The 11185-nt window shown below is 38.1% G+C and overlaps 1 protein-coding gene across 7 annotated transcripts in view; it reads left to right on the forward strand.

Moving 5' to 3' along the window:
• Positions 1-11185, forward strand: part of Tlcd4 (TLC domain containing 4) — a 90114-nt gene that overhangs the window by 7388 nt on the left and 71541 nt on the right. For 2 of the 7 annotated variants that reach the window (XM_010639900.3, XM_033758135.1), the window contains one exon: positions 1523-1615. The exons of 4 other annotated variants lie outside the window; for them this stretch is intronic. The gene's annotated coding sequence lies outside the window, so the exon portion shown is untranslated. Of the gene's footprint in view, positions 1-1501; positions 1616-11185 lie in introns of those variants that run through there. One more of the 7 variants, XM_010639902.3, reaches the window with a different exon arrangement.

Raw genomic sequence — 11185 nt, forward strand, 5'->3', positions numbered from 1 at the left:
TTCTCTTTTCTTTCTTCCAAACTTCTTGATCTGGTGGCCTTGTTTACCTCCTTCAGAAATACTTGACCACTTTCTGCTAGACGAGTTTCATGCCTTTGGTCTGCTCTTCTGTATCCTAATGTCTCAGACTTCTGAACGAGTATTCATTGTGTGTATGTGTGCGGGGGGTGTCCAGAGGGGAATGGGCCCAAGTCTCATGAATCAGGCTACAGCTAAATCCCCCAAAGGCAGTTCAGTCCTCCTACCAATGCAAGCTAAGCTGCCTAGAGTGTAAGTGCACATTGCAGTGAGAAACATTCAGTTTCCTCAAAGACAGCATAATCTAACCCTTTCTCTATGAAATGATACTTCATTTCTTACAGGAATTTGGGCTTATCATTTAAGCACAAGAGATTCCTTCTTTCTCCACCACTTTGAAGTAGTAGCACAACTGTAGTTACAAGCAGTTGTTTCTATGTCTCTTTTGATGGGAATTTTGAACGAAAGATAGTCACATCCAGTTTAGTCTTCCAGACAAAGGTGCGTGAAAGTTGGTAAGTTTTACTATTGCTGATTCATACCCCTTTTCTCCTTTCAGACTTAATCATTCATTGCACTTCTTCCTACTTGATATTCTAATAGGGTAGGAGTTCTCCTACACTGCAGCTGTGACTAAGGTAATTCTGCTCCTTCCTTCTTTCTACACTGAGCTTGGATCCCCTGACTGTCCAAGGACAAGCCATTTGTCTCATGCAGATGTGATAGTTACTTTGAGAGAGCAAGTGAAGGTGTAATTTTGGAAGCCCCAGGATCTCGTTTAGTCACCACATTCAAGCGAAGCTCTGAACAACCTCAGGCAAATTTCCCCAGCCTAAGAGGCAACGCACTAAGTTCTTCCCTGCGGAGATATAAACATTGTATACATTGTATACATGCAGCTAGAACTGTGAACTGCTCTAGTCTTTAGAATTAGCTTCCCCAATTTAGCCTCATGAGGGTGGTGCTCATGTTAGTTCACTGCAAGTGGACTAACAACTAATTATCTTATTTGTTTCTTTCATTGAAAACTAGTGTTCTTTAAAAAGATTAGTCTATACTTTTGTTTCACTTTTCCTTGCTCTTTTTCATTTTTTCAATTCATTGAAATCTAGTTTCTGCCATAGTCATTTTCCATTGACCTTTGGAGTTTCAAGTACAAAGAACATTTCCTTTACTTTAAAAAAATTTTTTTCTTACATTGATTTTCCTTATTCCATTTTTCCTGATTTTCCTCATACTACTATTGTTTGAGCTTGTTATTCTTCTTGAGTCTTTCATTTTCTATTTCCCTTAAAATAAAATTTTATTTACAAATTATATTATCAAAAGCACTAAAAATAATACAGCGGAAGTTAGGGTACCCACAAGTTAGATTTTGCCATATGTTTTTTCACACTGACCTTCTCTTTCCTTCTAAGAAATAAAATCCTAGTTTTCATTCCTTTTGGTCTTTTTATTTCTAAGGATTCATAACTTTGGGTAGCATTTCTTATTTTTGTGGCAGATGAATAGTGGTCACCAGAAGATTCATTCTACTCTTCTTACTGGTCACATGTTGTTCACTCGTCTGAAGATGACATTTCTCATCCCTCTGCAGGTAGGTGTGATTTTGCCGGTGAATTTTGCCAGGGGAGTATAGAAGCAATCAGTACCATCTGGGTCTTACCTTCTTAGATGAAGGAAGATGGCTTGCCTCAGACTGCTTTCTCCTCCTTCATGGGCGTGCCTGTGGCACCTTCAACAGCTACCTCATACAGATGAAGTAGATACCCTAGGAGAGGGCAGAAACAAGACAGACGAAATCTGAGTCCTGAATGACCTCACAGAACAGCTGCCCTGCCAGTCCAGGCCCCATCATTATATGGAAGAGAAAGAACAACTTCTATTTTCTTTTATGTCACTAGATTCTGGAGTTTCATTATTATGGCAACTTAGCCTTTACTCTAACAGAGAATCTGAAACCTGAAAATGGAAGACTTTCAGCAAAACCCTGAACATTGCCTAAGCAGTCCGGTAGTGGACGGTAAAGAAACAGATTGAATGGCCCCTATTTTGCTACTGGCGAAATATTTGGTACAACTTTCAACTTCTTAACTTGGAAGGCTAACTGTGTTCCTTCTACGGCTGAGCTCAAAAATATAGATGAGTAGTTTCTCCTTTTTTGCTGCATTGGCAAGATTTTTGAAGAAATGGATGTACTTATGAAATGATGTGTCTTTCAGCAGAAGTGGAAGGAAATAAAGGATTTACAAAAAACGGGGGCTACATAAGATTGGAAAATTCAACTATTTCTGTAGCCCAAACAGGAATACAAGTAACTTAAGATGTTATATGGCCTAAGAAGTATTTTTGGCATACCCTGAAGTTACTCTGTCATTTCTTCTCTTTTTCTTTTCTCTCTTCTCTTGTCCCCAATTCTTCCATCATTTCCAGTGTAGAACAGTCTTTTGTTACCCATCTCTTACCTGAGTTCTCCAGGCATACTATCTATATACAGTGATGCATCAGCTGGTTGCTTCTGATGACAAGTCTAGTACCAGCTGTTGAGAGGATTGGTTTAATTTTACTATCATAGCAAGGTGTCTTGGGGGTAGAATATCGAGGGTAGATTGAGTCTAGACAATGGTTTAGCTGACCATTGTAGCTGGAGAAGCCAGGAAAGGAGGTCATCCAAGATGGGAATAACGAAGCAAGGAAAACAAAATCATAGCAGTAACATAAAGAGCTAAGGAATGAATGTGTGGTTGTAAGTTAGAGAGAAGGCCAAAGATCTAGATGAAAGAAATCAACCAAAATAATTGTATTGTGGGCTCTTGACACTATGTGAGAGGAGATTGTGTCTTTGAGGGGTGGGTAACTTGTGACTGAATCCAGGGCTTGCACATGCTAGGCAGACACTCTGCTGCTAAGCTACGTTCACAGCACCCTGTGCTCCTTTTTAACTTTTTAAATTTTTAGATGTATCTTACTAAGTTTTCCAAGTTGTCCTTGGACTTTTGATCTTTTGCCTCAACCTTCCAAGTAGCTTGTATTACAAGTATGCATTACTGTGCCCAGCTGAGATTGTATTTTATATCACTTAAGGCAGTCTTAGTTGCACAGTAGGAACATAAGCACTATTTGATAAACTAAACCTTTAATCTCATTCCTGAACTTGAGCTGGATGAGAAGTCACACACTACACAGTGAGAGGAAGCTCCTGCGGCTCACTGGAAGACGTTCAGTGCCGTGGAAGGGCTGTACCAGGGCTAGGGGGCCTGGGAATTTTGATGGAGCAGAAGTTTCAGCTGCTCACAGGGCCTTGAAGAAGATGGGGACAGTTGGGAGGACAGCATTTCAGGCAGAGGGAATGACCTACAGGAAAGCCTGGGAGTGGGGCATTCCCGGACTGAGGGGGCATGGCACAGTGTCCTGGGGCCCGAGGTAGAATGAGTAGAGGGAGAGATGACTGGGAGAGGAGGGAGGGCATTGCGGGCCACGTGAGAATCCCCCTCCTAGTCTCAGGAAAAGAGGACTGCTGGGAGGTTTTGCTCACAGGAGGGACATGTCTGGCCGCTGCTTTACACAGAACGCTCTCATTGCTTGTTACATACAGTTTCGGGGTTGAAATCAGGGAATCCAGCTGGGAGGCTGGTGCAGCAATGCAGCGGGAAATTTGGGACTTAACTGGTGAGGATAGGAGGAGGAAGGAAACAGTTGATGAGTTCATCGAATATACCGGCAGATTGGATGTGGAATTTGAAGAAAAGAATCAAACACGACTTCAAAGTTTTGACTGCGATCGATTTTAAGGATAGAGATGTTTTACCATCACTGACCCTGGGAGATGTCTAGGTGGAGCGTGCCTGTCTCGCAGCGCCTTTGTCGTGTTGTATACCACCCAGACCAATCAACAGCCGCTGTTGTGGCTAGGGGACCTAGAACTCCTGGGACTCAGAGGGACTTCCCAGGCTCTCCTTGTGCTGATTCAAAGACGACTAAATGCAGCACATTTGCTTCCTCTCCCTCTCCTTATTCTCCATTCCAACTTTCTTCCTCCTCCACCTCACTTTCCCTTTCTTCTTACCCCAGAAAAGTCCAGAAGTGGTCCTGGAAAGTCTCTTAGTGTGTTGAAATTCTCTTTGTAGTCCTGGGACTTTAATGCAAATCAATCTACTATGTGTGGACAAATCAAGTCGCACTGTTTTTTTTTTAATAATCTAAACAAAAGAATGTCAGTAAGTGTATTTAAAATGTTCTTCCTTCAGGAAGACCTAAACTAGGTCTCAATATATTTGTATAACAACAATAAGAGAAACAACTTAATATAAGTGCTATCATTTACTGAATGCCTACTAGATCTATGTTTTTTCTCTTAATCCTCCTAATGACCCTATTATTACTATTTATTTTACAGATGAGGATACCCTTGGTGCAAAGAGGTTCTCTTTCCTAAGGTTATGATAAGTGGCAGTTTGTCTGCCTTCAAAAGTCTTGATCTCAGTAACACTAGCCCTTGTTGCCTCATGACACGTTTCCCTCCCTCCATTTCTAAACCTTTGATCTCCTCATTCCCTGGTTTAAAACCCTTCATCATTTTCTCATCTTCTCCTGCCAGATCCTGTATAATTCAGTGCGGCATAATTTATTTTACAAAGCTACTTCAGTGTCTTAAGCTTCTGCTGCTATTTCCATAAATGCATGTTGAGTTCCAAGTATTTGTAGTTCCTAGGGACATGCTGAGCTCTTCCTTGCCTCGGTGGTTTTACATATTCTCCTCCTTTCTGGAACATTCTTCTTTCTCATCTACTTGGGCTTTAAAACTACAGACTCAGGTTCTAATCAGTCTCTCCTGTGAGATCTTCAATTTATCAGGGTTTTGATTCTCCTATAAGCAAAACTGATATTATGTTTCCTGAGTTGGGAATCAGGTTACAGTGGACTCCTGACTTATAAACTCAATTCATTCATGAGGGCTGGCTATAACTCAAATTGATTGCAGAGAGTCAAAACTATTTTTCCCATAAGAAATAATGGAAAGACCCATAATGTGTTCCAAAGCAACCCCTTAACTAACTTGTCATAATAAAAAGGGTTGTATGATGTATAATTTACCAGAAACACCACCGATTTTCCTTGCGTATTCATCAAAAAGTTATAAAATGTGCCTAGTTTACCAGAAATAACAGTTTCATACTGTACTCTCCATTCAAGTTGACATCTTTGGTTTGCAGGTAGGGAGGATGAAATGGAAAGTGGTTATTGTTTGGCAGGAAAGACCCCTTCCATAAAAACCTCAGGAACCTGGCTCACTGGTGTCCTTTCTGCCCTTGGAGAGTCTGCAGCCTACTAGGATCTGCTTCTGGCTCGCTGTGTCTCAACCTTTTTAGAATAAAAACTGGCCTAAGGTTGTCTTTTTCTGTTTTTCCATTACACTGTCATTGTCATTAAGCAAGTGAATGCAATGATTGGCTTTTTCCTCCATCTGGGTGTACCTACTTTACAAACGTTTGTAGCTCTATTTTTTTCAAAAAAAAAAAAAAAAAAGGTTTACTACAAAATACAGGGCCAAGAAACAAAACAGAAAAGCCCACATGTTTTCAGGCTCACGTAATCCAAAGCTTGAGACTTGAAAAGTTCACGGGGTACAGAGTTGCAGCAAAAGTTGTTGAAAAATGAGAGCTAAGGCGTTGGATCAAGATAAAGGATTTTTATTATTATATATTTTAGAGGTTCTCTTAGGGAGTGTGCTGTATTTGTTGGATGAACTCCTTTAGGTACACAGTGTTACTCCAAGGAATTTGCACAGCAGAAGATATACATTCAACTCCTATGTAGAGAAGAGGAGGCAGAGCATAGAGCTGTGGGAGAATTCTGGTCAGTTCTTCAGGGGCACCTTAGTCTTGTGTAAAGTTGGGGCGAACCATGACATTCTTGGAGATAATTTCCTATAGACACTGCGGGAAGGGCTGAATTATTGGTTAAGGTAATGAAGCTGTCTAGGGAATGCAGGGACTTAACCCTTTATATTTTGTTTAAACCTCAGTCAAAGAATGATTGGTGTCTTGTCGAAGTGGTCATAACAAACCAGAGAAGATCAAAATCAGAAAACGACATCTAAATTGTGTTAAAGTCACATAGTTTTTAACTTCAGCTCTGTTTGTTTATCTCCTTCTGCCATCAGTATAATTAATGTTGAATCTAGGTTCTTGGCAAGCTGGATTTTATAGTTATGTGATGAGATGGAGAACCACTACAGATAGTATTCCAACTAAAAACTGGTTATTGCCAAAGGTCCAAATACTGAAGATCTCAACTTCAATCTGTAAATGTTAGGTGGAAAAGTGAGTTTCTTATTTATATGTAAAGAAATAGCTTCTATGCTTAAAAGCTTTTTAAAATTAATTAGTTAGTTAATTAATTAATTTGACTGGAGATTGAACCCAGGGCCCTGCACATGCCGGACAAATGCTCCACTACTGCTCTTTATCCTGGCCCCATTTATTTTTTGAGACAGGCTAAGTTGCCCAGGTTGGCCTCAAATGTCCAATCTTCCTTTATGACTCTCCCAAACTGTTTTCATTAATGATGTTATTGTTTCTAATGTCATACTACATAAAGAGTATTAATAGTTGAAACTTTTCCTTACCCCTCAATCCATTTCTCCTTTCTTCTCGCAATTAAATATTATGTCAACATTTTGAGGTACTACTCATTTTATTATGGAATATATTTGACAAGGTTTGAAGACATTTAATTGTAACACTTTTTCAGAAATCATGTTTTAAGCCAGCATGGTGTCTCAGCCCTGTAACCCCAGTACTCTAGAAGGCTGAGGTATGAGGACCTCAAGTTCAAGTCCAGCCTGAGCAATTTAGTGAGACCTGTTTCAAAAAAAAAAAAAAGATACCTCATTATGGAAAGAAAAGATGTATTTTTTTACTAAGGAGAATTAAAAAACCTGAGGCTAGAACCATGCCTTTTTTTATGGAAACAAAAACCTCATAACATGATTTCTTTTTAACTAAAACTAGATTTTTTTTCTTAAAATTTTTTTTTACTAAATCACATTGTAAATATAGTAAAGTATTTTGAAAAGGCTGGCAATAGGTAATTTTTGAAAATTGTGATTTGCTGAAGGGCAAAAATGTTTTAGTTTTATTAAAATGAACAGAACATAAACTCAGATATTAAATGGGAAATCTTAATGTAGCATATGTGTTTTCTGTGTAATTAATAACTACCATTTTTATGCTTCTGTTTCTTCTTCATAAAAAATGTTTAAAATAGGGACTTGATTCAAATATATGGGGTGAGTTGATTATGGGTAATATTATTGTGTGAAAAACAGTGATGGCATTATGAAGTAAATCTGGGAGATAAATTTCTATGGGAGATCATATATTTGTATCTTAAAAGTATTGTTAAGAAAATCATTTAAAAAATTTTTAAAATATCTTTAGAGCCAGGCATGGTGGCACATGTGTGTAAACCCAGCAATTTTGGAGGCTGGAGGATCACAAGTTTTAGTCCTCCCAGGGCAACTTAGTGATGTAGTGAGACCCTGTCTCTAAATAAATAAATAAATAATAATAATAATAATAAAGGGTTGGAAATGTAGCTCCGTGTGAAGGCCCTGGATTCAGTCTTTAGTATCAAATCAGCCAAGTTTCTTATCTATCTATGGCCACTAAATTAGTTGATTTATATTTCTACAAAAATTTGCTTGTTTTGGAATTGAATATATTTAGCAGAGGATGGAAGTAGACCAGAGGGATGTTTATATGAAGAAATATTTCTAAATTCCAAAATTGTATATAGCTATAAAGTTTGTGGAAGCTACTCATGAATAATTCAAGCACCAACTTTATTTTTTAACAATATATTTGTTCCTAGGAACAAGATATGGAACATGTTCATATAGATTTTTATCATATTGATATGAGTGCTTTATGTTTCAAAACACTAAGTACTAATGCTATCCAGTAAAGGTCTATTTGTCTGGCTAGTGTATTTTGGATCTACAATTTTTGGGGGGTGGGTACCAGAGACTGAACTCGGGTCCTTGCACTTGCGAGGCAGGTGGCAGAACCACTGCACTAAATCCCTGGCCCATGGATCTAAAATTTTAAGAGAAAGCATAGCTTCATAAATTTTCACTTTTTCAGATAATGATGGTATACAGAGCCTGTATGAAGAACTCTACTGAGAAATAAATGTTCCAAAGTCAGAGTAGCAGGGAAGTAGAATAACGACCTGTTTATGGGGTGCGGTAACCATTGGTTTTAATTTGCATATCTTTTGTGATTTTATAAGGTATAATAATAATTTACACTTCTCTTTTTGTGACATCTGTAAAGATTCTCTATTTTGATCTTGTATGTTTTTTCTCAATTTGATTTCTAGAAGCTTTTTATATATTAAAGAGATTAGCTTTTTTCCTGTGATTTGAATATCAGATATTTTTTCCCAGTTTGTAATTTATGTTTCAACTTTGCATATGTTCTTATTGTGATTGTTCTTTTGTCTTTGTAGTTTTTTATTTTTAATTAGTTACATTTATTAATATTTACGGATTTTGTCTGTGAAGCAAAATTTGGAACACTTTCCCATTCTAAGGTAAGAAGAGAATTTACCCTTGTGGTACATTTGTGCATTCACATTTTACAGTTAAATCTTTGATCCACTTGGAATTTACCAGTATTAGTCAGCTTTTTGTTGCTGGGACAAGATACTTGACATACACAACTTAAAGGAGGAAGGATTCATTTTGGCTCACAGTTTTCGAGGTTTCAGTCCCTGGCAGAAACAGCACATGAGAGGGCATGGTGAGTGCAAGCTGCTCAATGAGTGGCATCCAGGAAGCAGAGAGCAGGGAAAGAGCACCCAGGAAGGGACCAGGGACCAGATAGAGTCCCCATGGCAAGACCCTGTGACCCACTCACTTCCTCCAGCTAGGCTCCACCTCCTAATGCCCCATTCTGCTCTGAACCCGTCAGTGAGTTAACACATTGATGAGGTTAATGTCTGCACAATACATTCACCTTTCCAGGAGTCTCTTAACTCAGCCAAGGTGACAAGATTAATCAGCATATATCATTGTACAGTGTGAGATATAATTATTTAACTGTATTTTTGCAGATGTCTCTCTATTTTTTAAACATCTGTTACTGACTTAACTGCTATTTATTTCTGTTTGTTTCTAGACTTTCTATTCAATTCCCTTATTCTCTTCCTATGAAAACCATAGTGTTTAATTATTGAGGTTTTGTAGTTTTTGTTTTGTTTTGTTTTTAGAAGGCTATGCCCTCATCATTGATCTGCTTTTCTGGTGCTGAGATTGAACCAGAATCTTGTGCATACTAAATTATACTTTATTATTAAGCTACACCTCCAGGTTCTCACTGATTTCTTTCTTCCTTTGGTGGTACTAAACCTTTGGTGGGGATTGAGCGCAGGGCTTTCACAGTGACCTACATCTCCAGCCCATTTGTTTTTGATTTTGAGATAGAAACTTGCTAAATTGATAAATAGGCCAATCTCGCCTCAAAGTTAGGATCCTCTTACCCCAGCTACCCAGAGGCCTGGGATTATAAGCATGTGCCAGTATACTGGACTTAATTTTAAAAATTTTTAATACAAAAATAAGATTCCTTTTTAAATATCAGTGAATGCCCACAAGTATTTATCACTTACTCTTTGCAAAACAGCACTAAAATGATGGTACCCAAGAGTTTAAAATATTATGTTACAAGGAAAAAGAGAATAACTGGCTCCATTTAGAAGTTTGAGAGATTTAGGAAACACATTCATTTGAAAAAATTTGCTTCATTTAAAAGAATTTTTGCATTTTCCCTCTTTTTAAGGCAGAGAGGCAAATAATTTAATAAACTTTGGAAGTCAGAGCTGCTAATAGAGATAATTGGCTTGGCAAAGCGAGAGTGGGCTAACCTGATGTCTGTAGGCACCTGGAGGTGTAGTGCACTGTGCAAGCAGTGATGGGACATCAAGGAGAAGGAGAGTTACCCTCAAATTCAAGCCTTTGAACCCCTGGATCCTTTGCCACCTCTTACAGTCTTCACAATGCACTGAAGATACCACCGTCGATGTGATCCCTCTGTAAGGTCAGCTGTTTCTTTTCTGGAGATGGGAGTTTATCCTTTGAAAGAGTTTTGTTTTTTAAATAGCAAAAAGGCTAATAAAAATGGGAATCATTGTAAATTAAAACTTTGAAATAGAAACTACTAGAAAGCTTAGAATATAAAGTTAAGGAATTCTTCTGGTCTGAGATTTATCAATCTTGGCACAACTGACATTTGAGGTGAGGAATTCTTTGTGGTAGAAGCTGTTCTGCGCATTGTGAAATGATAAGCAACAACCTTGGCCTTGATTTACCAGGACGACCCCTCTTCTTTGTTATGACATCCGAAAGTAGCTCCATACATTGTTCCACATCCTCTGGGGCAGAGAAGTGAACCTCTCCTATTCTCCATGTTGAGAACCTTTGTTTCAGTGATAGAAAGATGCAGATGGTCAGTATGATAAAGACAATAAATTTAGAGAATAAGATGTTATAGTACCCTATTGACAAGAATTCATAAAAAGGGAATTTAGAAAATGAAAAGGAGGACATTAGCAAAGAAATAAAAAAGTTGCAGGTAAGATTGAAAAGTCCCCTAATATTTAATACAATCTATGAAAAAAGACTCATTGTGGGATTTCAGACTACTAGGGATGATGGCAAGATTCTAGAAAAAAGAACAGGTCAGCTACAGAGGAATGGGAACTAGAAAGACAGTTCAATAATAGCATTGGAAGTAGAAGTGAGCAATGGAACAATGCATTTACAGCGTTGTGGGAAAATGAATTTCCACCTAAGTTATCAATCAGAAATAAGATCAGAATACATTTTCAGATATGGAAGTACTCTAAATATTTGTTTGCTAAGTACCCCCTCTGAGTGAGCTACTGGAGCCTTCTTCAAAATAAGTGTAAACTAAAGGTCGCATGTTTGGGCATTGAAAGATATTAATGGGCACTTGATTGATATGTTGAATAATTTCTTTTTCCAGTACCAGGGATCAAACTCAGAACCTCACACTTTCAAGGCAGGCATGGGTGTCATTGAGCTAAATCCCCTGGCCCTAATGTGACAAATAATTTGAATAAAATTTAAGATATATATATA

Source organism: Fukomys damarensis, unplaced genomic scaffold, assembly GCF_012274545.1.
Source record: "Fukomys damarensis isolate Sample0158 unplaced genomic scaffold, DMR_v1.0_HiC HiC_scaffold_33, whole genome shotgun sequence".
In the NCBI taxonomy this organism is placed as follows: Eukaryota; Metazoa; Chordata; class Mammalia; order Rodentia; family Bathyergidae; genus Fukomys; species Fukomys damarensis.